The sequence below is a fragment of the Crinia signifera genome, chromosome 2 (assembly GCF_055691185.1).
Source record: "Crinia signifera chromosome 2, ASM5569118v1, whole genome shotgun sequence".
NCBI classification, from domain to species: domain Eukaryota; kingdom Metazoa; phylum Chordata; class Amphibia; order Anura; family Myobatrachidae; genus Crinia; species Crinia signifera.
In genome coordinates this window covers 115,182,944-115,210,292 of record NC_139218.1, presented here as the reverse complement: position 1 = coordinate 115,210,292, position 27,349 = coordinate 115,182,944, and the positions used below count along the sequence as shown (strand labels likewise).

Below are 27,349 nucleotides of genomic sequence, written 5' to 3'. Positions count from 1 at the left end.
GGAACTGTCAGCAGCTAGGGAGAAGGCCAAATCACGTGATAGGGCAAAGTTGTTCACTCAGTCCAACAAAAATTTAGAGAAGAACATCTTCCCCTGGGTAAACCAATACAACACCCATAGTAGGCACACCAGCAGAAAAGCTAAGGAGTTATGGCCTATTATTACAAGTGACCCGGACTTAAAAGGCTTTAAGGGCACAAAATTCATGCCCAGCTACTCCCGCAGTAAAAACATTAGGGACATGGTAGTCAAGACGGATGTCAGTAAATTTAAAATTCCTAAGCCCACACACTTCCTTTGCAGAAGAAATGGCTGCTTCAAATGCCTAGGGTGTGCCACATGTAGCCATCTGGTACCCGGGGATTACATACTGCATCCCCACTCTGGCAAGCAGGTTAAGATCAACTGGCCACTCACATGTAGCACACAATTTGTGATATATGTGATAATGTGCCATCCGTACAGCTCTAGCCACTGGCACAAGCAAGCAACCGGTGGCTCGCCATTTTGCGGATAGTAGACACAGCATGGCCACTCTTAAATATAAGATAGTGGACCATGTACCACAGGATCTGCGGGGTGGCAACCGCAGCAGAAGGTTATTACAGTTAGAGACACAGTGGATTTTTCGCCTAGAAACCCTTAAGCCTAAGGGATTGAATGAGTCACTAGGCCTGGCGAATTTTCTATAAATTAGTGGTGTGTCGGTGTGTCAACATCATTGTAACGGTCGGTGGGCACATCTGCCCAGCTTGCTGCCTTACGAGTCATTAGATGTTCCAGCAAGTATTAGATCACAGGGGAGCGACATTGGTGCATTTTTACAGTCTGACCCATAGCAGCTATAGAGGGTTAAAAAGCCCCACCAATGAAAAGGTGGGTGGAGCCGGGTAGACTGACAGAAGCATAAAAATTTTTTTGTATAAAATATTAGTAACATTTCTTAGTCCATGCAGATTAACATAAATGGGGACAGCCATTCCGGTTTTTAAATTTTAAATTGTTTTTTATATCTCCATAGCAGGAGTCTTAACTCACTATGCATTGTATGGCGAGTAGTGATGCTGTGATCCAGCCTCACGTACCCGCCCCTAGAATCACTGGTTGTAATTTGAGTGTTGCACTGATCACTGTGATAATGTTGTTTGTTTACATTTTGGTCTCCTAGATACCGCCCTGTTGCCAGGCTGCGGCAGACGCCGAACAAGGGTCCGGGATGTCACTTCCGCCGGAAGCACAGAGCCGATACCGGAAGCGGACCGGAGACCCAGTGCAGGCGCCGGTGGGCCGGGGGACGGACGGAGGGAGGAGGTAAGAGTTTATTTCACTATATATACACTGTCTGTACACATGCTTTTTATCCTGAAGAAGGGGTGATTCCGACCCCCAAACGTAGATTCGGCAATAAAGTTTTTTCACTTGCTTTCACCAAGCTACAGTCTCCAAGTGCCGCATGTCCTGTTTGTGCAGTACACACACATATATATATATATATATATATATATATATATATATATATATATATGCAAGGTTTTTAGGGTGGCACTCACTGGTTTTCTTCTAGAAATCTTACACCTGGACACAGGTAAATTCTGTTCGACATTTCAATCCTCTCGGATTTTTATCAAGAACACAAATGACAAAGGTACTCACCAGACTTTTAAAGAACAAACAGTGCACCCATGTGAGATCCTGTGCGGTGTCCTTCCCCATTGGGTTGCGGTGGATTGCCGTGTGCAAACGCATCAGCGTCATACTGTAACCTGGAGGAGAGTAGGATCAAACCTCTCAGAAAAAAATGCGCTCTAGTGCGCATGTTCCAACTGGCATCCGTGGAATGTCCAGTTGTCCCGTAACTGACGGGACTGCCCCTGTACGGCTGGTGCTAAGGAGCAACTACAGACGGGGGAATATGACAGGCGCTGTCCAGAGTAAGACCGCGCCGCTGCTGGAATATCTGCTCGTGTGTATGTGGGTAGACTACGCAACCCGGCACAACTTTAGGGGGAATTTCAAGGCACATGCATAATGGAAAAAGTGACAAATAGATAAAACAATGAGAAATAATAAAAAAAGAAAAGAAGTGACTGAGCGCGGTGTCAAAACCTTATGACCCACACTATCAAAATGTCAAAAAAGTAAGCAAATATAAAAACATGACACATGTAGCACTTGTGTGTATCTTGCTCCATGCTGTCACATGAAAGAATGCATACTGAATGAATGAAAAACCGGTTAAGCCGATTTACGTGGGTAAAACTGTCTGCACATTTAGGGAAAGGGCTGGCCAACATCGCTCTGCCATCAGGCTGGCACTCAGTGGAAAAGATGTCGACCAACCTGTGGCCAGACGTTTTGTCATGGCTAAACACTCACACCCTGAGATATCGTTTAATTGATCATGTGCCAGCATCCAAAAGAGGGGGAGACAGAGAGCGAGCGCAATTACAACTTGAAACATTCTGGATCCACAAATTGAATTTAATAGCCCCGTTAGGGCTCAATGAATCAATCTCTTTTTCTTGTTTTTCTTGATTTGCCAGGTCCATTTGTTTATTCAATCCTATTTGTTTATTGCCATGCTGATACACTCAGCGGACACTGAACAAACATACTCAATAGTGGTTTTTCTTATTGCCAGTATGTTGTTTGCTGTAGAATGTGTCTTTCTTCAGTTGTGTAACGATGATTGCCTTACTACACATTGTTACTGTACATCTATTTACTTTGATGGACATCGGCTTACCCGGTTTTTCATTTATTCAGTATGCATTCTTTCATGTGACAGCATGGAGCAAGATGCACACACGTGCTACATGTGTCATGTTTTTATATTTGCTTACTTTTTTGACATTTTGATAGTGTGGGTCATAAGGTTTTGACACCGCGCTCAGTCACTTTTTTTCTTTTTTTATTATTTCTCATTGTTTTATCCATTTGTCACTTTTTCCATTATGCATGTGCCTTGAAATTCTCCCTAAAGTTGTGCCGGATTGCCTAGTCTACCCACATACACATGAGCAGATATTCCAGCAGCGGCATGGTCTTACTCTGGACAGCGCCTGTCATATTTTCCGTCTGTAGTTGCTCCTTAGCACCAGCAGTACAGGGGCAGTTCCGTCAGTCACGGGACAACTGGACATTCCACGGATGCCAGTTGAAACATGCGCACTAGAGCACATTTTTTCTGAGAGGTTTGAGCCTACTCTCCTCCCGGTTACAGTAGGACGCTGATGCGTTTGCACATGTTAGCATCCAAAAATCATTCCTATAAGACACAACTCACACTTTAAGAACACTCTCGGACATTCAATGGAGGGAGGGCATGTGGCTAGCCACCAGTGATGTGACCTCCCTATATACGGTTATACTGTAGATCACACACAAAGGATAGAAGCAGCCAGACATTTTCTAGAATCAGATCCCAACATACCACATACCCAGACCCAGTTCATTCTAGACTCCATAAAATACATATTGGAACATAATTATACTTGGTTTACCAACCAGTACTACCTACAGACTACAGGAACAGCCATGGGGATGAGGTTTGCTCTGAGTTATGCGAACCTCTTAATAAGCAAGTGGGAGGAAGAGAGCATATGGAGAGGGCATGACTTCAGAGCAAACCTCGTCCACTTGCGAAAGTACATTAATGATGTCTTGATAATATGGGAGGGACCAGAAACAAGAGTTCACCAAATACTTAAATTATAATAACTACAACTTGAACTTCAGGTACTTATGTAATATCTGGGCTCCCGTTTTTCTTATGAGACCGTGTCCCCTCGCGTGGCTTGCTGCGCTCGCCACGCTTCAGGCACGGTGGCTCGCTGCGCTCGCCACACTATATAAAATCAACTCCATGCGTAGTTGGATAGTAGGGGTATGAAAAAATGGGGTGCATTTAACATGGGAGCCCAGATAATACATAAGTACCGAATAATGCAATAACCAGGGACAGGAACTAAAGCAGAAATTTAAAGAAAAAACTACAACAGCAAAACAGTGGACGAGGCATACGAGAAAATCACGTCAATAAACAGAAACACTTTATTAGAAGACAAGAAAAGTAACACTACAACAAAAAACACAGACCAAGGTCCATACTTCATCACTTAGTACAACGACTCAGCAAACCAGATGAAACACATAATCAATAAACATTGGCACATATTAATGGAAGATGACACGCTGGTAGAAGTACTGACGGACAGATCCAAAATAGTCTACAGAAAGGCACCTGACCTCAAGACGCAACTGGTACATAACCACATACCACCAGTTAGTAGTGTACAAACCAGAATATAAGGTACCACAAAAACACCGGGTTTCCACTACTGTGGCACATGTATGGGATGTAAAACCACAGACAGACAAGGGAAAAAGAAGGTAACGGAGATAACATCATACACCACTGGACAAACACACAAAATAAAACAGGAGATCACATGCCACACCAAAGGGGTAGTGTATGTCATATCATGCCCATGCGGCAAACAGTATGTGGGCAGAATGCTAAGACCTGTGAAAACCAGAATATATGAGCACATACGAAACATAAGGATAGGCCTCGAGCAGCACAGCCTGTTAAAACATTTCAGGGAAACACATAACATGGACTCGTCACTAATGTCCATCACAGCCATCACTCAGGTTCCAGTCAACTGGAGAGGGGGTGACTATTCTAAAAGAATCAACAAGGAAGAGTTGAAGTGAATCTATACGCTTCAGACAATGCAACCTAGATGGCATAATGCAGACTTCAACATTAGCGAAATAGTATAACCATAAGTGAACTGCACACTTTAACCCCCCCCCCTTTTTTTTTCACTTCTCCGTCCCTTCCGAGGGAAACTCTGAGCCACAAACAATATAACCCATCCACAGCACTCAGTCTAGACATAGACAATCAGGGTCAGCTATACTCATAAATTACACTTTGACATACAATCGAACTTCCTACACATCTAGCTTGGCATACTACAACATATCCAGGTGGATTAACATAGTGCACTCTAGACACAATTCTTGCGTATCTTTACTGCACCAACACACTAGCAAATAATTGAATTCTAACTGAACCACCATCCACCTGTGTCTCCTGCAGGGAACCCAATTCCCCTCCAACCACCCCTGCACAAATCCCCAAATTCCAGGTCGCCTACTGCAACCCACCACCCCCCAAACTACCTATCCCACCCCCTCACCCAACAGCACGAGAGTTCTATTTTACATGCACAATTATATTTGTTGTGTACATTAAATGTTCATGTGCAAAATATATACTGTGTCATCCAAATAAATATGTGTCATCCTCATATTGTTAGTGCTGCCCACTAGCAAACATTAGTACAAACCATACTTTGTAAATTTGTATTGCCTAACCAACATTTTTGGGTACACAGAGTGATACTAATAAAAGGTTACTACCTCACAGTGGTACATCATTTGCAGGAGTGCGCATTTCTATCCCCTCACCATTTTTGAACAATAACTGGGTTCCTGGACAGGACCCAGAAATTGCTGCACCAATTCACACCTCCTCGAGTAGAGCACGGTACAAAACCCAACTACAAGAAAACTGCAAATGTGTTGTGCACACAGTATCTGAGAGAAAGGTAGCCCACATTTGAGTACTGGCGGATGGTGACTTGCAGCTGACAATAGAGTGTTGCGATCCATTGGTTTATGGTAAAGGGTTGTGGAGAAACCGTCAGGATTGATGGTGACACATACATCCAGAAAATTAATTGATGTATTGCTGCAAGTGGATGTAAATTTTATGTTTACGTCGGACTCATTGAGGTGGGTGATAGTAGATTGCAGTTGGTCAGGTGGACCTGTCCAAATGAGAAAGACATTGTCTATGTAGCAAAGGTATAGAGCCAAATATTGTGCTATGTGTGACTGAGAGAGAAGCAAGTATTTTTCTATTTCAAACATAAATGCATTAGCATGTGTCGGGACCATGCAACTGCCCGATGCACACCCTTTAAGCTGCAGGAAAAACTCCCCATTGAAGAGGAAGAAATTCCTTGTTAGCGTAAGTTCCAGCAGTTGTAGGTAAAAATCAACATCTGGGCCAGTATATTTATTGCTGCCAGTGATCAATCTGTGGGTGGCTGCCAATCCTCGGGCATGGGGAATATTGGTGTCCAAGCTCAAGACATCAAGAGCGCAGAGTGGGCAATGGTGGTAATGATTGGAGTTTCAGAATAAAGTTTGTGGTGTCCTTCTGGTATGCGAAAAAGTAAAAATGGAAAATGGTGGACCGCAAATTCACAATTACTTTCATTATGCAGCTGCTAATTAGGGGTACTCTGCCCCTAAGATTCAGGAGAAAGAAAAAAAATAAAAAGCAGTGCTTTATGAAAGTAATTAATTTATTAAAACCAAAATATAGTTAGTATGATATTAAAATATTACACAATATTCCACATATACAGGCCGGTATTTAAATTAACTTTATAATACAATATAATTAATACAAAAGAGCTCTCTCACAGCTAGAAAAATAATAATCATATTAATAAATACTTAATTATTCAAAGAACCTATTTTCAAAGCAGCATGGTAATTAATACTGATATAGCACAAAATACTTTGCAATGGATTGGCAAGTCAAGTAAGTTCTCCGGAGCTTTCTCACAGCTCTAATTACTTATAACGTGCTTTTCAGATATTCTTATCCTTAATGCCCTTAAACTAACACATGTTAGTATATTATATATATTGAATAGAGGAGCAAACACGTGATTATCGCACCCGATTGTTTTCTTCTATTTTTTATTCTCAATGACTTTAGTCGGGTTTACTCTCTGCCGATAGTTACCGGACTTTATAATGAGGTTACAGTCTCGACTTAATTTATTTAGGCATCATGCAGCATGAAATTAAATTACTTGGATACTTGCAAGTGGAGCTCCACAGTTTTTAGGAGGGATCCCTTCCCCATAATCAATGCATCGCTTGTTGCTGCCCTTTCTGGAGTAAGAACCCGGGCAGCAGGGTAGAATACGGCCAGTATCCAGATAAGGATTTACGCGTTTCCCTGCCTCTCCTTAAAAGGTCAGCAGCTTCCTCAGAATCCTCTGTGCACTGACCACGCTGCTGCCACCCCTCCAACTACCATCAATAGCAAAAAACTCCCTTAAGGGGCTCTGACCAGGACCTGCACAGGGGCCATAGAAACTGCACAAGGAGGGGCCAGCAGTGGCAAATGATACACAAGAGGGAAAACAACAAATCCCTAGTATTCAATCTATCATCCAAGGCCCTTACAGCCACTGAGATTTTGGTTCTTAACCATGGTCTGTCCTTTGTCCCCACTAACCAGCATAACTCGTTTGCAAGCAAAGTAAAAATGTACAAATTTGTTGGTCACTTCATCTTAAAGAACACTTTGGTGATGTAATCTCCATTCCACGCACTTAACCTGCCTGCCTACGCATTGCCTGTCTTTGATCCCCCTTCTAACAATCATTCAATTAAATGCTACCACCGATTCATGAATAAAACTGCATGTAGCAACATGACCAGTAATATACCTAAACACATGAAATTATCACAAGCAGAATTTACAGCATTGAAGAATTTCAGCACCTATAATGACATCATTAGCAGACCAGCGGACAAAGGGGGGGTTGGGTTGTTCTTGATCTTGCCTTTTACAAGCAGAACATTTACAAACAACTAGTGGACACATCAGAATACCGCAAATTGGACGGCGATCCGACTCAGAGCTTTAAAAGGGAAATGGATTCCATCCTCCAAGCAGCTGCTTTGAATAACATCATTTCACAACACTGCATGGATACACTCAAAGTTACCACTCCCATCATTCCTTTATTGTACACCCTACCAAAGCTCCACAAGGATGCCTGCCACCCGCCCTGGATGGAGGATCATATCAGCCCGAGGCTCCCTCTACCATTCCATATCACAATACCTTGATGTCTTCCTTCAACCTGTGATCCAGGAACAAGGTGCATATCTGAAGGGCACCACAAACTTTATTCTGAAATTCCAATATTTACGACCATTTTCCCCTCATAGCATATTCTACATTCTTGATGTGGTGAGCTTGTACAACAATATTCCCCAATGCTCGAGGATTGGCAGCCACCCGCAGAGTGATCACTGACAGCAATAAATATACTGGCCCAGATGTGGACTTTTACCTACAACTGCTGGAACTTATGCTGACAAGGAATTGCTTCCTCTTCAATGGGGAGTTTTTCCTGCAACTTAAAGGGTGTGCAATGGGCAGTTGCATGGCCCCTACATTCGCTAATGTGTTTATGTTTGAAATAGCAAAAGACTGGCTCTATACCTTTGCTACATAGACAATGTCTTTCTCATTTGGACAGGTCCACCAGACCAACTGCAATCTACTATCACCCACCTCAATGAGTCTGAGGTAAGCATTAAATTTACATCCACTTGCAGCAATACATCAATTAATTTTCTGTTTGTATGTGTCACCATCAGTCCTGACAGTTTCTCCACAACACTTTACAATAAATCAACGGATTGCAACACCATATTGTCAGCTGCAAGTCGCCATCCGCCAGCACTGAAATGTGGGCTACCCTTCTCTCAGCTACTAAATGCATGACGCATTTGCAGACCGGAAGCAGAGACCCATATTCAAATGGACCAAATGGTCAACAAATTCATTGACAGAGGCTATGAAGCCTCCCAGCTTAAACCAGCCAAAGCCAAAGCCTTGTCTATTCCACGCACCTTGACTCTGGTACCCATAGTCCACAAAGACATTCCCCAAGGCAGATTAACATGTTATTCACAGCTAGCAATGAACTGGTACGCACTGCCAGGATGTTTTGGCCAATGATTACTACAGACCCAGATCTCCCAAGTCTACAGGGCACAAGCATCTTACCTTTTTATAAAAGAGAACATAATCTTAAGGATCTATTAATCAAGAGTTACAGCAATATGGGCACGAACACGCCAACTAACTTTCTAACAAAACAAACGGGGAATTACTGGTGTATTGGCCATGTTCCAGCATCTGGAGACTTGCCCTTCATTTAAACACCCACAATCTGGGGCCACCATCAAGTTCCGACAAGTACTTACTTGCTCCAGCCATTTTGTTGTTTATGCCATCCATTGCCAGTGTGGGCTCCTTTTACATTGGCAAGACTTTGTGCACCTTCAAGGAGAGGATGACGGTCCATCGCTCCTCCATCAAATTGGCCTTTGAAGGGCCAGAATCCGACCAACCCCTGGCCCGGCACTTTAAGAGTCACCACCACTCTCTACCATCCCTACGATACTGGATGCTTGAACAGATCCCAACCAATCACAGAGGGGGTGACCGCAACAAACTCCTCTTACAATGCGAAGCAGCATGGATTTATTGCCTAAACACAATTGCTCCAGGCAGGTCTGAATGAATATTTTTCCCTGAACTGCTGCTTATGGACATCTTTCACCTATGTTTTTTTTATTATATTGCCTATGTTCTGACATCCATCTCAATCAGCACATCCAGAACTTTGCCTATGTGTTGTAGATCATGTCTTATTACCTGGTTTGCATTTCCATGTCTGCTTATACATTTGATCTTTCTCCTTGTCTGTCTAACCCCCGCCCCTGCCAGTGTACATGTCGGTCCCACTTTTATATGATACACAGTTTTTTCTTTCAGGTTCACTGTTCAGCGCTACAAATACCTGTCTTTTGATATGGGACTTTTATAATTATGTCAGTGACGTTATTCTGCGCAGATGGGGTTACACGCTGGCCACAAGTGGTTCCCGCATTGGGAGTTGCAACCACAGTCCACAGTGCTGATAATAAAGAAATACAGATGGGGCAGGCCTCTTCTTTGCTGGCGGATTGTCATAAGTCACCGCTGCCAATCCGCCAGCAGCCTGGCTCGCCATCTGACTGAGACACGTGTGCGTCTCACGCGCATGCGCGTCTCGATCTCCGTCGGCGGGCGATGGGAACTCTGTCCGTCTCTGCTTCAGGGAGACTGACAGGGTTAGGGGGGGGTGTGGGCAGGCAGCGGGGACCCCGGGTCACCACCGACAAGCCGGCGGTGACCCGGGGGAAGCGCTGGAAGCACCGTCGGAAGGGGACACGCGAGCCTCTCGTGCGCGCGCGTCCCCTTCTCACTATAGATATGGCGCTGGCGGGGGATTGTGGCTGCTGTCACCATCGCCATCCCCTGCAAAGATGGGACCTGCCCCATCTGTAGTGCAAAAAACATGAAAAAATGTGCAATATATAAATCAAAGGTGCACAAAAAACAGAGAGGATACTTCCCTCATATGTATCCTATCAGAGGAAAGGGTTAATCCTTCAATTCTTTTTTGAATGGAGAAAAAGTTTCCTCACAGCGCGAAGTCCGGGGTTTTCAGTGAAAGTTCCAGATATTGTATAAATAAATCTGAAAAAACACAATGTGTAGTAAAGTATGTGATATGCCAAGGCAAGATACAAAGTTTACATGGTCATTAGAATGACAGTCAAGATATAATGCGTAACTCACTGTTCGAGAATCAATGATAAGTGCTCCCTAATTTTTACATGATGAGTTCATTAAAAGTTATGTTTTAAGCTAAACAATCATATCATACAATTAACATAAAAAAGAGTGCGCCCAAAAAGGCACATTTGTCTTTCTGTTTGCTCCTTGCAAACAAACCCCCTTGTATTCAGTCACAATTACTGAATGTGTTGGGCGCACCACCAATCCAAGACTACAATAATTGTATAAAGGTAGTCCAAGATATTGGTTCAATAGATGGTATATTTAGAATGCTCTAAGTGATGGTCAAAGTCTGTGCGGATCCATACACCCTTCCCTGCAACGTAGTAAAGTATATAATAAAGTGAATTCCAATCAAACGGTTTTCTCTGTTTCTTTACCCCACTCACACAAATTGGATGCAAATATTATATCAAAAGGCTTCTTTTAAATTGTGAATTGGTCTGATTCCAGGGGCAAACACAGGATTTTCAGAAGGGGGTTTCCAGAGAGGCGAAGCAAAGCCGGGTCAGTTAAAGTATTATAGATAGACCAAATGTATATAAATAATAATAATAATAATAATAATAATAATAATAATAATAATAAATATATATAGTGGAGTGGGCTTATTATTCATAATTTTCTGGTGGGAGGACAGCTTGCTTGACTGCAGATATCTCCAGTTCCCGAAAATAGATTTCTTAGATTTTAATGGAATTAAAAACTAGAGAATCCCACCTACCAACTGGTATTAGGGACTAGGGGATCAGACTTCCGGAGGCAGAGCAATCTGCCAACGAGTATATAAAACTACATACCAGGTGTGTGGAGCTGGAGCAGTAACCAGCTGCTGAAAGGCTGATATCTCTAGTTCTGAGTACAGTAGAGACAAGCTACTAGTGTCCTTCAAAGGGGCAGAGTCCCAGCTTTTGGAATATACCCTCAGAAAAACTCTACGTCAGACAGAATCTGAAATATCTGACTGGGAAAAGCAATTAACATGCTTGGATGGGGACCACTGCTTCGAAGTCAGATATCTCCGGTTTCCAAGGGCCGATTTTTAAAATCCTTGTACCCATGGAAAGAGGGGGCCCTCAGCTTTCAGCTTAGTGCCCTTAGACTCCTGGGGGTGTTTCTGGGTACTCAGAAACCCCCCCTGCGTGTGCTACTGGATTCAGAGGGGCGTACCTCTACTCACATCAATAATATATACTGTAGTATCCTTGTCGGTGATTATGATGGGCCATAGTTTTTTAATCTCACGATTGCCAGAACACCAATCATGAGATTAAAAAACTGTGGCCCATCATAAATACCGACAAGGACTTCCCGGCATTATATGATACTCAGATTATGCCAGCATACTCACAAGGTAGTAATTTAAAGCAAAAACTCGTCAAAGTGGACATAACAAACTTAAACCCTGGGACTAATACAGGTCACTTTTTACGAAGGAAAACTGGTTGCTATCGATTGTACAACCTGCAATTCCCTTACAATGGGCAACACATTCTCTCACCCACATTTAGGGAAACAATATAAGATTCAACATGTATTGATGTGCACATTGAAGTTTGTTCTCTATTTGTTAATGTGCCCATGTGCCTTGGTATATGTAGGCAAAACAGAAACCACCTTTAGGGAGAGGATGGCCAATCATCGATTGGCCATCCGTCAGGCTCTCTCTAAGGGGGTGGCTGAACAGCCGGTAGCCAAAAATTGGTTGGCAGCCGGACACTCTGCGGCAAGCCTCAGATCAAATATTATCGATCACATTGCCCCACTTAAATGGGGAGGTGACAGGGGTCGTATGCTTCTACAACTTGAATGTAGATGGATCTTTTGGTTGGATACGATATCCCCTAGGGGACTTAATGAAAACCTGGGCTTATATTGTTTCCTTTGAACCATTTCCTAAATTTATAATATTGGCAATATCTGAAAACGTTTACTGATAACACACTTTACTTCAAAATATATATGTATGTATATATATAAATATATATATATAAAAGCTTTAACTCATATATATATATATATATATATATGTAAATATATGCGTGTATATGGCCGAGAAAGATGGTGGCGTTATGCCTGGTGCTGAGGAGGTCGCTTTGGGTGGGTCAGCTGCTTGGGGGGAGGGCTGCCTCAGGATGTGGATAAAGGTCACCTTGCGGAAAAAAGTCCGGGGGTGGGGGCATCAGAGACAGGTCCGGCTGCTCCCAGTTAAGTGATTGCTGTAAATTATATCTACTACACTTAGTGTATATACAGTACATATTATACAGTATACATACAGCACATTATTCAGTACATTACTATTACATATTAGGGCAGTATGGATGGTGCAATGGATAGAATTACTGCCTCACAGCACTAAGGTCATGGGATCGAGTCCCACCATGTGCCTAACTGTGCAGAGTTTGTACAGTATATTCTCCCCGTACTTGCATCGGTTTTCCCCAGGTACTCCGGTTTCCTCCCACAATCCAAAAATATACTGGTAGGTTAATTGGCACCAATCAAAAATAACCCTAGAATGTCTGTGTGTGCATGTACATACGGTAGGGAATATAGATTGTAAGCTCCACTGGCTCAGGGACTGATGTGAGTGTTCGAAAATTATCTTTAAAGTGCTGCAGAATATGCGTGCACTATATAAGAAACTGGTAATAAATAAATAATAAAAAACACAGGTGTGTCCGGCTCTCACTGTTGCATCAAAGATATTGCCCTGGGTGCCTGCATCAGGTACAAAGTTTTCTGGTCACCATGTGCAAGCAGCAGGGACATGTAGCACTCCTAGGGACTCATATGCTTGTTGAAAAATATAAAATTTCCTTATTAAATTTATGCGGAGCTGTCGCTCCATTTCTAGTATAATCATGTGACAAAAAACAAACCAAATGCAATAAAACAAACTATACACTGACTAAAGAAAACAACTCAAATTTAGAAACTTATTGAGGCCTCCTAGACTGATTGTATTCAAAGTTAGTATCCATTTACAGTCTACCTGGAAATTATGTTTATCTCTATCATCACCTCGTATCATGAGGGAACGTAATCTATAATGCGGTACCTAAACGTAGCTATGTTATGTTGTGCTTCAGCAAAATTTATTACCACGGCTTGTTCACTAGAGCCTGTGGCAAGGGCGCTCTGATTGCAACCATACAGTATGTTAGGCCATGGGTCCCTAAACTGTCTTGCCCATGTGTAAAAAACATGGGAAAGAGAGCAAGTGCACAACGTATCTGGAGGTGCAAGTTAATGCATGTCTTTTCCTACAGGGCTGCCACCAGGGATTTTGGGGCCCGGAATTGATTTCCAGTTTGGGCCTCCCCCCCATGCCAGGCACTGTGGAGTTGCTCATGGTGGATGAGCTGTCAGTGTGGGAGGTAGATTTATTTGTACATACTGTATCTCACAGTTTGTAGTGCTTGTGCATGCAGACCCCCATCTCCCTCCTCCTTTCACTTACCTCCCAATTCAGCAGGTCCAGAAGCACGGCCAGGCTTCTTCAATGCAGGACGCTGGTGGCCAATTAAAATGCAACACTGGCTGATGAGCCAATCAGAGCTCATGTACCAGAAGCTGCTCTGATTGGCTAACGGTAAACAATCTCTGATTGGCTCAAAAGCCGGTGCAGCATTTTAATTTGCCGCCGGCGTCCTGCATTGAAGAAGCCAGGCTGTGCTTCCAATTCCTGTGATGTTTCCACTTTGCAGGTATTTGGCAGCCATAAATATGGCCACCGAAGATGAATACGAATGGATACCACATTGGAAAATACAAATGCGGTGAATACGGCAGATTAGTGAATTTTCCCTGATCACGATTCATATTTTACAGAAAATATGACTAATGCCGGTTGTATAAGTTCGTAACCAGGATCGGCCTTATTTCGGCACTTTAGTAAAATTCCCCCTAAGTCTTTTTTCAACAATATACAACAGTATTCAACAATATCCTGTGAGAACCGGATGGGGCTCAGGTTCTCACCATGACTTAAATCACAAGCTTATGTTACAGTGTTGGTGTCACACCAGCTGCTTGTGATGTGTATGCCATGTTTATCTCAAATAGCTAAAGGTTGAATAACTCTCAGCTCTACAATATAAAAAGCTGAAATGATGGATATTGGTCACTCTTGGAAAAAAAGCTTGTGCTAACTTCAACAAGGACAAGTGAGTATGGCTCATGTTCTTACTGAACTTTGTTTTTCATATACTGGGAATTCCATTTATTCTTCTACAATTATTTTATATTACAGTAAACACTACTTTCTTGATTAAATTAATAGTATAATGCAGTAATAATGCAGAAATATATATACACATATATATATATATATATATGTGTGTGTGTATATATATTTATAGATATCATTACTAAACAAAGGGTTATGGTATAGCATATCAACAGTGTTCTTAGTAGAACCTGTCTAGTTAGATGCCTAAAGGTAGTAAACGGCATCTAGATTGACAATTCATGAAAGTTAGACGCAAGTGTTGATGGGAGCATTATCGACTGGAACAAGATCGACATGAGTTTTTCATTTTTTTGGTGAAAAAATGTGAAAAACTAATGTCGACCATGTGTCTGTTGATCACGTTCCATTCAACCTAACGCTTGTGTCTAAATTTCATTATTGTCAATCTAGACGCTGTTGACTATCTTTAAGCATCTAACTAGAGGGTTGGGATCATTTGGTCTACAGCAAGTTGGTCGACATGCATTAGGTCGACACCAATAGGTTGACATGGGGAAAGTTGACATGGATATAGGTCGACATGGGTCAAGGTCGACATGGAACTAGGTTGACATGGGGTTAGGTTGACGGTGTCTAGGTCACCAGTCTAAAGGTCAACATGGGGTTTTTCACTGTTTTTGACCCGAATGTCAACACTGTCGACATAGACACATTTTAAAGTGCACCGCATCCCCTCGCATCGCTTGCTTCGTTAGCATTGCTCCAGGCAAGGTATTACTTTATTCTCCCACCACGCCCTTGTGGATGGTAGGGCATGAAATACCACCTGCCGGCACATGTCAGCTAAAAAAACAGTGAAAAACCCCATGTCAACCTTTTGACCATCGACCTTGACACTGTCAACCTAATGATTATGTCGACCTAATGACCCGTCGGCCTAACCCTATGTCGACCTAGATCCATGTCGACCTTGACCCATGTTGACCTATATCCATGTTGACCTTGACCCATGTTGACCTATATCCATGTTGACCTTGACCCATGTTGACCTATATCCATGTCGACCTAATGCTTGTAGACCAACATGCTGTAGACCAGGCTTGTCCAACGTTGGCCCTCCAGATGTTGTGAAACTACACATCCCAGCATGCTTTGCAATAGTTTTAGCATTCTCTAATAGCAAAACTGTGGCAAAGCATGCTGGGATGTGTAGTTTCACAACATCTGGAGGGCCAACGTTGGACATGCCTGCTGTAGACCAATTGACCGTATAACTAGATGCGTTAGACTAAGTGTGGTCGACCATAACAGATTAGAGACAACCTCCAAAATGAAATGCATTTACCCATGTGCTAAAAGTTTTATTTATCAAAGCTGCTTTAGTTTTTCCAAGATGCTTAGCAGATTGACCAAGCCACACGGCAGCACTCTACATATATACCCAAATGTGGCCTATGATGGATAGACTACTGTCACTTTGCTGTGCATATTGGCAAGAATAACCTATATACTGCTATTAACCAGGCACCCACCATCCAGGGGCTTCAGCCTGGCCTTGGGTGGCCTGGGGAGGACAACTTTATTGGGGGGGGTCCCCATTCCCCCAGAGAAAAAGCTTTGACCACGGGTCCTTGTGTAGAAAGTTTCCCTGCTGGATGTTGGAGCCCAGTGCTGTTTTTAAAAAAAAATACAGGGGACCCCTAATTATTTTGTTCCCATATTTGGGAACCAGGACCGGTCCAAGAGCCTAGTGCTGGTTTATGAAGTATGGGGAAACATCTATGTAATTTGTCCCATATTTTGGAAACCAAGATCGGTTTAAAGACCCTGGGGCTGGCTATGCTCATGGGTAAGAGACCCACGCTATTTCTTTTATGCTTACTTATTTTATACATTTACACAATGAAGCATCATATGGACCTTACTGATCCATTCAATGTTTCAGGGTCAGCCATTTTTGGCTGCCTAATATGTATGATTTCACTTTCGGAGAATAAATATCCTAAGAACTCTAAATTTGCTGATTTCTCAGGCAAAAAAGACATTTATAATCTTCACAACTTCAATTTACGGAATAGATGTAACAATCTAGACATGACCAGTGAGTGAGTCTAACTGGGATTATGATTGAGAAAGGTTTTGAGCCTGTTAATATGTTTGAGATGGATAGATACAGATTGTGAGAGGTACTGAGAGGGAGGAGTCAATGATAACTTCAAGGCAATGCACCTGTTGGCTAGGTGAGATAGTTGTGTCATCTACAGATAATGATATTGTGGGAGTTGAGGTTATGCAGGAGGGTGGAAAGATTATGAGGTCTGTCTTAGATATGCTACGTTTAAGAAAGCTCTGTGACATCAAAGCGATAGCAGAGACGCTATTTTATATAGAAAAAAAGTAGAGGAGGTCCATTGAACCTCCCTCCTTACGGTTTTAGCATGTCTCCTCGTGTGTTAACATTTATTTTGCTTTGACGAAAGTCTCCATCCTTTACTTTTTAAAATCATTGATAAATTTGAAAATCTCCATTGTGTCCTCCTTTCCCTTCTCTGTTATAAACTAGGGATGTGCACCGGCCACTTTTCGGGTTTTGGGTTCTGATTACCTTGAGGTTTTGGGTTCTAATGGGTTTTGGCAAAAGACCTCCTAAGTGTTTTGTGTTTGGATTTTTTGAGTTTTGGGTTCTGATTTTTTTGTTAAAAAAGCATAAAAACTGCTAAAATCGCAGAATTTGTTTTTTTTTTTTTTTGCTCCTACGCTATATCAACCTCAATAACATTTATTTCCACTCATTTCCAGTCTATTCTGAACACCTCATACCTCACAATATTGTTTTTTGAGCAAAAGGTTGCACCGAGGTAGCTGGATAACTATGCTAAGCCACACAAGTGTGCGGCACAAACACATTGCTCATGTAAGCGTTGCACTGCAGCGGTAGATACGGCAGTACTAGGCACCAGACAGGTAGATACGGTAGTACTAGGCACCAGACAGGTAGATAAGACAGTACTAGGCACAAGACAGCAATACTAGTATTGTGCACCAGCAGAATTTATAATAATTAATTTTATATTAGGTACTGCTTGGAAGTGGCACTCAGTGGCACACGTCAGTGCACAAACAGCATGAAATTATTTTTTACAGTCCCACAGAGCACAAGTATTATTATTTTTTCATTAAATTAGATATAGCAGCCTAGTATGTACTTGTACTACTAGGTAGGTACACTTAGGCAGTAACACTGCCAGTGGCAACAGTGGACTGAGTAAATAATACTGGCAACCTCTATTCACAGTATTCAGTGAAGGTAGGCAGCACCAGTGGACTATATATAATTCAATTAATTATTAGAAATATAGCAGCCTAGTAGGTAGAGAAAATAAACTACTAGGTACTAGGTAGGTATGCAGGTAGGCAGTAGCACTGCCAGTGGTCACCACAAAAGGTAGTTATTATATTACACACCACCAGTAGCTTTATGCAGTGCACCAGCAGAATTTATATAATAATTAATTTTATATTAGGTACTGCTTGGCAGTGGCACTCAGTGGCAAAAGTCAGTGCACCAGCAGCATGGAATTATTTTTTACAGTCCCACACAGCACAAGTATTATTTTTTAATTAAATTAGATATAGCAGCCTAGTATGTACTAGGTAGGTACACTAGGTAGGCAGTAGCACTGCCAGTGGCAACAGTGGACTGAGTAACTAAATAATACTGGCAGATTCAGTGCAGGCAGCACCAGTGGACTATATATATATAATATAATTAATTAATTATTAATATATAATATAATATTACAGGCACAGCACAGCACCAGAGGTAGGCCCCAGCACAGAGGAGACAGTAGTACTACAGGTACACAGTTAGACTGTTCTCCTAAGCAGAGAGGAGAACAGAGCACACAGCAGCACTGAGGGAGACAGCCCCAGCGAATAAAATAATTAATTACAGCACAGCACACCAGAGGTAGACCGCACAGAGGAGACAGTAGTACTACAAGTACACAGTTAGACTACACAGCAGCACTGAGAGACAGCCCCAGCGATTAAAAAATATTGCGTTCAAGGTCAAGGTCAAGCTCAAGTTTAAGCCCCAGCAGCAGCACCAACACACCCTCTCCCAACCCACTACTAGACTGGAGTGAAGATGGCGGGTGCAGCAGCCGCTTTTAAAGCCTTGCGAAATCCGGCGCCGGGAGATGACGTTCTGACCACGCGGACGGACCCGAGTCAGGCAGGAATCTCTGAGCGCTGCTCGGAGCCGGGCTCGGAATGATGACGTCCGTGGGGGCTCGGATCTCTGGAATCCGAGTCTGCACATCTCTATTATAAACTGTACATAATATGATATTTCCTGGTAAGTTTTGTAGTGCAAGTAAGTCTTGCACCACATTTTAGAGATATGTCCTCTGGAACTGGTCAAGATATTCTAGTTGAGGCCATACCAGTGGCCTATACATTACCTTTATAATTAATTTTTTTCCCTGCTACTGTTTCTTCTCCCTATGAAACCAAGCATATGACTTGCCTTCCTCATTGCTTTGTTAGGGCTATTTCACATGCTTCGGCTCCAGCCGGGCAGCTAAACCCCACACGGCCAAAAGCCGTGCCACACACAGTGGTTAATAATGGTCACAATTGTGTCCATTCACACGGGACGGCCACAGCCCGGCTGCCTGGTTGCAGCCGGATCCCACCACTGGAATTGACGGCTGCCAGACCGTGTGAAATAGCCCTTACAGTAATTACCTGCCTTAATAGTGCCATTCATGCTGTATTTAGTCTTAGAGTTTTTGAGAGCTAAGACTATGATTTTGCAATTTTGAGGAATTATAGTGTAATTGGCATGTTCTTGACCATTCCTCTGTAAAAAAGGCATATTTATTTATTTATTAACAGTTTCTTATATAGCGCACACAGATTCTGCAGCGCTTTACATAGCATAGTTATGATCAAAAACACATAACAAATTACAGTACAAGACAGTTTAGTACAAGTACATATTGATACCATTTGTCCCGAAACAATATACTGACCCCTTGGGTAAACTTTCCCTCTTGCAACTGCACTCCATTCACTATGACCCTCGGTTAAATATCCTTCAATCAGGCTTCAGTGAGTTACACACTTGCAGGTCCACTCACTGTGGGGAGAAAGTGCAGGGGGCAGACAGGGGGAAAAAATGGTCTCACCCATGGAAACGGCCAGCAATTTAAGGGTGTCCCCATGAATATGCTGGTCATTCCTATGGGTACGCAGGTGGGTCGATGCCTGCCTGGGGCGGATAGCTGACATAACAGGATGTAAGCTGCCTGCCCCGTTTCCGTCCTAGAACTCATAAATAAAAGTCATTTGACTGACTTTTATTTGCAAAGGCAGGAGAAATCATCCCATGGTCGGTGACCATGGAATGATTTCTCATTCTAGTGGAGGCAAGCGAGTGTATGTGTTCCAGTACACACAACATTGCATTGTACTGAGGGGATTAGGTGTTGGGGGTGTCGGTATTCGGTCATGTGGCGGGTGGCATCTCAGGCACTTGGTAAGCTGCAATGTTGCAAATAAGATTCCAGGACATAAAACTAGAATTCCAATCATCACAAAGTATAGTACTTAACACAAGAGATGTCTTTTTAAAATGTACTTAATGCATACAGTGTTAGTTAATGCTGTACAGAGGGTGGCCGATGCATCACAAGCAAAATACAATGCTTACTGCATCCAGCCCAGTGTATGTAAGGTTTGGTTTCTGTTCATATTTTCAAAGTCCACAAAGGAGTATTCTTTCATGAAATTACATCACATAGTAACTGCAATGTATGTTATTAAACAGCTTCTTAGACTCCCAAGATGATGCCCAAATGTGTGATACTGGTGACAGCTGTGGCCCTTGTCTGTCTTGTACAACTTGGAAAAGCAGAAAAGTAAGTCAACAAATTACTAAATTATATATTTATAAAAATTTAATCTATTTGCATTTAAACTCAGATCGCATTTAAACTCAGCACTTCAATGGGGATGTTTTGCAGAGGCACAGTAATGGAGCTCAGTGCCAGTATACAGTATGTGATATTAATACTGGTATGAGCCACATTACTGAGCCTTGTAAAACATTTACATAGAAGACAGCCTCTGTTATGGTTCATGGATGGGACAGATTTTTAAAGTGCCACTTGGGACCCATTTGGGACCCACTGGGTCCTAGGCAGGCACCTAATGGGAAATCCAGGCCTTTTCAGTGTTAGTCATTATGCAAGATTCCATTCATAATGTAACTTTAACTATATTCTAGGAATATAATATATGGAGGAAATGTTACTTGAAAAACATAATTATCATTCAGACTATATTTTAGGCAACATTTCAAGTATGGATTGGAAAATATTCCGACATTGCAAAGGTGCGACATGTGTGCTGAGATGCATGTAAACACCAGCATAACATGCATATTTGTCACACCCATGGCCATATACATTACAGTTTGCCGCAGCCTAGTTGGCTGAGTCATGGCTGCAACTAGGCATAACAGATGGGTCAACATGGCCGCATCATAGCCACGATGAGCATGGCTACATCTGCATTAGTCAACATTGCCAAATGGCGGAACGGCAATGGTCAACACATGAATAGTTTCACAGGATTCCTTTACGATTTTCTTTATTTTCTTGAACTCTTTCACACTTTACCATCCATGTGAACAATTATAAGTTACAGAAAAGAGTGCCAAGAGCAGCAATAGTGAAGTGAGGCATCAGTCCTGGAGCATGGCAACTGAAATGTCATGATAGGTGATGCTGTACACTAATTGGGGGTCCATGCACTCAGGTGTCGACATTGACATATGTCCACATGTTGCTTGTGTTGATCTCTAGCGTCAATCATTTACATGTATTTCTTTTCATGTTGACATAAGTATTGTTTACATAGACTTTGTCAACCTAATGAGCCACACCTAAGAAATGGGTCTGAACATAAATCATTTTTTTGTTGGTGCTGGATATGACTGTGAATTTATACTGTAGTGCTGTGCGAGTAGGGTGGTCAATGCTTATCATCAAATGTGTAACTTTAAAAATCTAAAGGGGTTATTCAGTGTGTGGCAATATTTCAGATGGTTTTACATATTGTACATACCAATTAGATGCTGCCGTTTTCATCCACATTGCAGCCATGCAGATTCTACTTTTTGAAAAAGTCAAATCTGCATTGTCAAAAATGGATACTAGATTGTCAAAACCTCTTTGTTTTTGACAATCTGTTTCCATTTCCGACAGCCCGCGGCTGCTCCGGCTGTCGGAAAAGTGCCTCATCACTAAAAACTAGTTTCACTCTGATATCACTAATCGTGGTTTACATTTTGATTTACTACTATTGTAGTTGCTGACATTACCATTTTTCTTCCTGGTGTAGGAAGGATGAAAGCAACCATGAGACTCATGAAAGGGAGATACAGCAGGACAACGCTGACAATGGAGAAATGAGGGATGAGAGGGGAATACCTGAACTTTTGGGCAAAGCTTTTGCTTTATTTAAAAGTAGAGTTGGTTAAATAAAACCTGCCATTTTTAGTAATGATATACATACATTTGTATATGATTGTTCTATAACATATCAGGAAATATTTCCTTCTGATAATATGATCTATAAAACATGAGCATAACTAACCCAGCATTGTGTGGTTTTTATTTGCCTGATGCATACTGTATATACAGGTCATTAGGACCAAGGACAATCTGTCATCCAGGGGTTTATTCTAGTTCATTCTTTCTGACAAAATCCTTCTTAGATGGACAAAACCATGTGCACTGCAGGGGGGCAGATGTAACATGTGCAGAGAGAATTAGATTTGGGTGAGTTATTTTGTTTCTGTGCAGGGAAAATACTGACTGCATGATTTTACACTTCAATATAGATCTCACTTTGAAGAAAAACCCCACCCAAATCTAATTCTCTCAGCACAAGTTACATCTGCCCCACCCGCAGTGCACATGGTTTTGTCCATCTAAGAAGGATTTTGTCAGAAAGAATGGACTAGAATAACCCCCCCAGTCTGATGTACTGTCAGGTATGTGACTGTAGATAGCTGTAGATCCTATTTGCGTACTTTGGGTATTCCTCCCAATATGAACATCTCCATGAGGGACAGAATGCACTATTCCTGGACATCCCTCTTAATTTATGATTACCATCACCTTTGTTCACATACCATTCATGTTCAAAAATAGTAATTGTAAATTATGTGTGAATTCCAGGAATAGAGCATTATGGCCATGCTGGAATGGGTCATGCTGGGAGGTATGCTTTGAGAGACTTTGTGGAGGTGATGTGGCAGGAGACAGATCTCTCCTGCTTGAGAGATCCCAGGGATTACCTGCATGAACCTGTTCCAGCATCATGCACCATTACCTACAAGTAGCATAAACTCTTTGGTAAACTATACTTATTTTTAGAACCATACTTATATCAAAGCTTTGATGCATGAGAAGCAGTGTCCATCACAGTGAGCTTACAGCAGCTCTACCTAATATCTTTAATATAGGCTTTTCATAGATTCAGTCATCTGCTGGTTTGTGCCTGTAAACTGTAAAGCCCCGGTAACAGGACTGCATGCTATATATATATATATATTCCAAAGACAAAAAACCTTACGGTTTCACATGCCCCATTAAGGCTTCTTACACATGATCTGGCATTTCAGAAACCTGTTGTAACTCTTTCACTCAAACTCCAAAAAGCAATGAAATTCCGATCATTAAGGCTGACGCCTTAATGGACGTGTTCCTTGCGCAATACAGATATGGTACGCCATCACAGCCTGTGGGTAAGTGCAGATTCAGCACTCTCACAGAGTGAGATTGCTGTCACTCACACAATGGTGGAGCTGCTAATTCACAGATTTGTGTGCTCATTGGAATACACACATGCAGTCTATGCAACTGAAGGTCTAAACAGTAAACAGAGCCGAGAGGATGGGGTAAAAGTGGTGTTGATTGGGGGAGGAGACAGTGCGGTGCAGTTGAGGAGGAATAGAAATGCGTAGATGGTGGAAAGGCTAAGCAGCACTGATGGTAGACTAACAAATGCGGATGGGTGGAAAACAGTGGCACAGATTGGGGGAGGTAAGACAGAGTGATGCGATCTGGTGGGAAACAGTGAAGCAGTTGGAGGAAAGACAGAGTGGACCAGATAGGAGAGAGACAGCAGTACAGATGGAAGGAAACTGTGGCATGGACGAGAAGGGCAGAGCAGCATGGATGGAGGGGGGACATAGTATCACTAATAGACTGGGATGCATTGGCACAGATAGAAAGAAAAAGAGTGGCATCGGTGTGGAAAGACACCCCCCCTCCGGTCCCGTGTAGCCCCGCCCACTGGCAAACGCAGGATTTTCAGAAGGGGGTTTCCAGAGGGGCGGAGCAAAGCACGGAGATGGACACTTAGGTGACCCAGTATATGCCAGGTCAGTTAAAGTATTATAGAAAGACCAAATGTATATAAATAATATAAATAATATATATATATATATATATATATATATATATATATATATATATATATATATATATATATATACATAACAGCAGTGTAGACCCATGAGCATAGCAATGTAATTTCCACTAATTACCCCTTTACTGCACAGATGGTGGGAGATGAGGTGGGAGAAGGGGGCATTGGGCTGAATAAAGAGGCCCTAATACATAACTTCCAGGGTGGTAGAGGATGTTTAATACGCAGAGGAGGGGTGTATAGTGGAGTGGGCTTATTATTCATAATTTTCTGGTGGGAGGACAGCTTGCTTGACTGCAGATATCTACAGTTGCCGGAAATAGATTTCTTAGATTTTAATGAAATTAAAAACTAGAGAATCCCACCTACCAAATGGTACTAGGGACTAGGGGATCAGAGTTCAGGAGGCAGAGCAATCTGCCAACGAGTATATAAAACTACATACCAGGTGTGTGGAGCTGGAGCAGTAACCAGCTGCTGGAAGGCTAATATCTCTGGTTCTGGGAAAAGTAGAGACAAGCTACTAGTGTCCATCAAAGGGAGAGAGTCCCAGCTTTTGGAATATACCCTCAGACCAACTCTAAGTCAGACAGAACCTGAAATATCTGACTGGGAAGAGCAATTAACAGGCTTGGATGGGGACCACTGCTTTGAAGTCAGATATCTCCGGTTCCCCAGGGCCGATTTTTAAAATTCTTGTACCCATGGAAAGAGGGGACCCTCAGCTAGGGCTCTCAGATTCCTGGGGGGGTTTCTGGGTACTAAGAAACCCCCCCTGCGTGCGCTACTGCCGCCCCCTGCTCATAGTTGGCTATCTCTCGGCACTATCGGCAGTGTCCTGTCGGCACCTACTGTTTAAAAATGAGAGGGAGCTGGCTGGGGAGGCTTTCAGCAGTGGGATGGAGGAAGCTGGCGGAGGGGAGAAGTAGGAAGGGGTAGACCACCTACTGAGGCTGCAGTGGGGAGGACGTGGTAGGGGGACTCAAAGCTTGCTGGTGCTACGGGCAGGAGGGGGGAGAGGGAGGCTGTAACTCATTGGAGGGAGAGAAAGAATGGAGCTGATGGTCAGCCTGCACGCAGAGGACATGGACAGGCAGTGCTGGTAAAGCACTTTTGAATATCCCGCCCAGTTCACTGACGTCACTTATTCTCCTGTCGCCTCTGGCACTGCACGGAGCTTATCAATCTAATTAAATAAAGTGGTGTCAGTGCTATTAATCACACAGTCTGTCCCTCTTAACACAAACAATCATAATTGCCCTCTGCTCACAGAACAAAACAGCTACTCGGGCAGGTCAGCCATGTGTGTGCACCTAAGTGAAGCCTATCCGAGTACTCCCCCTGCAGGTGGACACAGCGCATGTGCAACAAGTTGATAATCCCTATCTCTATAATGGGGCATGTTTCACTAAATTATAAAAAAAACTGTACCTGTCTGAAAAGCCTAAACCCCAAAAGGCACTATACTGGGACAATATCTACCTAATAAAACAAACCCCAAGTCTCAATTGTTCCTCTACCCCGAGTTATGCCTTCCCAAAAAAACCCTCATAGACTAACATGGGTGACAAAGTGTCATTTCGCGAGTCTCAGGAAAAAACTGGCAGTTGGAAGTTTAGATCACTCCCAATTGGTCAATTTTTAATATTTCGCCCTGAAATTTGGTACGCAGCACCGGTTGACGATTCTACGCGTACATGCCAAATTTCAGCTCAGTACGCCCAGTCACTTTTGAGGTGCAGACCCTCAAACACCATGCCCCCATCCGAAAAGTTCCCTATGGGAAAAATCCGTTCGTTGGATTCAGCCTTAATATAAGGGCACGAACGTCCCCTTATAATATAGACTTATACCTTAATAATGATTATATTAAAATAGAGGGGGGGGCAAAAATGTTGTGCCTAGGGGCGGCCTGACCCCTAAATTCGCCCCTGGGTGTGTCACATTGTGTAAGGGCATTATGGTGTGTCGCATAATGTGTAATGGCATTGTGGTGTGCGCATAATGGGGGGGGGGGGGGGGGCATTATAAATTTTGCTATGGGGCCCACAAAGTTGTAGTTACGCCACTGCCTGGAGGAGAGTAATAAACTTGAGGTTTGGGGGATTCGTGGGGCCAGGGGGAGGGGGGGATGTTACAGTGTCTTATATATCGCAGCAGATTCCTTTACAGCGTCTTATATAGCGCAGCAGATTCCGTTACAGCGTCTTATATAGCGCAGCAGATTCCATTACAGGATCTTATATAGCGCAGCAGATTCCGTTACAGCGTCTTATATAGCGCAGCAGATTCCGTTACAGGGTCTTATATAGCGCAGCAGATTCCGTTACAGGGTCTTATATAGTGCAGCAGATTCCGTTACAGTTTCTTATATAGAGCAGCAGATTCCGTTACAGTGTCTTATATAGCGCAGCAGATTCCATTACAGTGTCTTATATAGCGCAGCAGATTCTGTTACAGTGTCTTATATAGCGCGGCAGATTCCGTTACAGTGTCTTATATATTTCAAATGTAACATGCCAACACATGTTAGCCACGCCCCCAATTCATTACCGGGAGGAGGGGGGGGGGGCGCGAAATATGCCCTTGCTCCAGGCACCATGGCACCTAGCTACACCGCTGGTATTTACTATATTAAAGCAAAATGTAATCAGCTGTGCGACATAACAAACTGTACCTAAATAAGTCAGTAATGAGGCATTACGTCTACTTACCACTGCCTGCCAGCTCCACACCCATTTCAGGCTCCACGTTGCTGGGTGGTGGGTAGTTGGGTAGGGGTAGGGCTGGGTCATCCTGACCAGGGTAGATGGGTGGGGAAGGAAGGGAGAATGAGGAGGTTGGTGAGTGGCTAGGGGGAGGGGTGTGTGTAGGGGGAGTGGAGTTGAAGTGTTCTGCCTCATGGCAGCCCTCCTCCTCCTCCATCTCCACCTGGTCCGCCTCCTCCTCCTCCATCTCCACCTGGCCCGCCTCCTCCTCCTCCACCTACACCTGGGCCTCCACCTCCTGGACCTCCACCTCCTGGGCCACCACCTCCTGGGCCACCACCTCCTGGGCCTCCTCCTGGGCCTCCAGCTGGGCCTCCTCCTGGGCCTCCTCCTGGGCCTCCTCAC

The 27,349-nt window shown here is 43.0% G+C and overlaps 1 long non-coding RNA gene across 1 annotated transcript in view; it reads left to right on the top strand.

Moving 5' to 3' along the window:
• LOC146058832 (uncharacterized) overlaps positions 1–22,377 on the top strand; it is a 66,021-nt gene extending 43,644 nt beyond the window's left edge. The window contains exons 3-5 of the long non-coding RNA XR_014469986.1: positions 1,169–1,311; positions 20,563–20,653; positions 22,140–22,377. This is a non-coding gene — a long non-coding RNA (uncharacterized LOC146058832). The remainder of the gene's footprint in view (positions 1–1,168; positions 1,312–20,562; positions 20,654–22,139) is intronic.
• Positions 22,378–27,349: the final 4,972 nt, after the last annotated feature.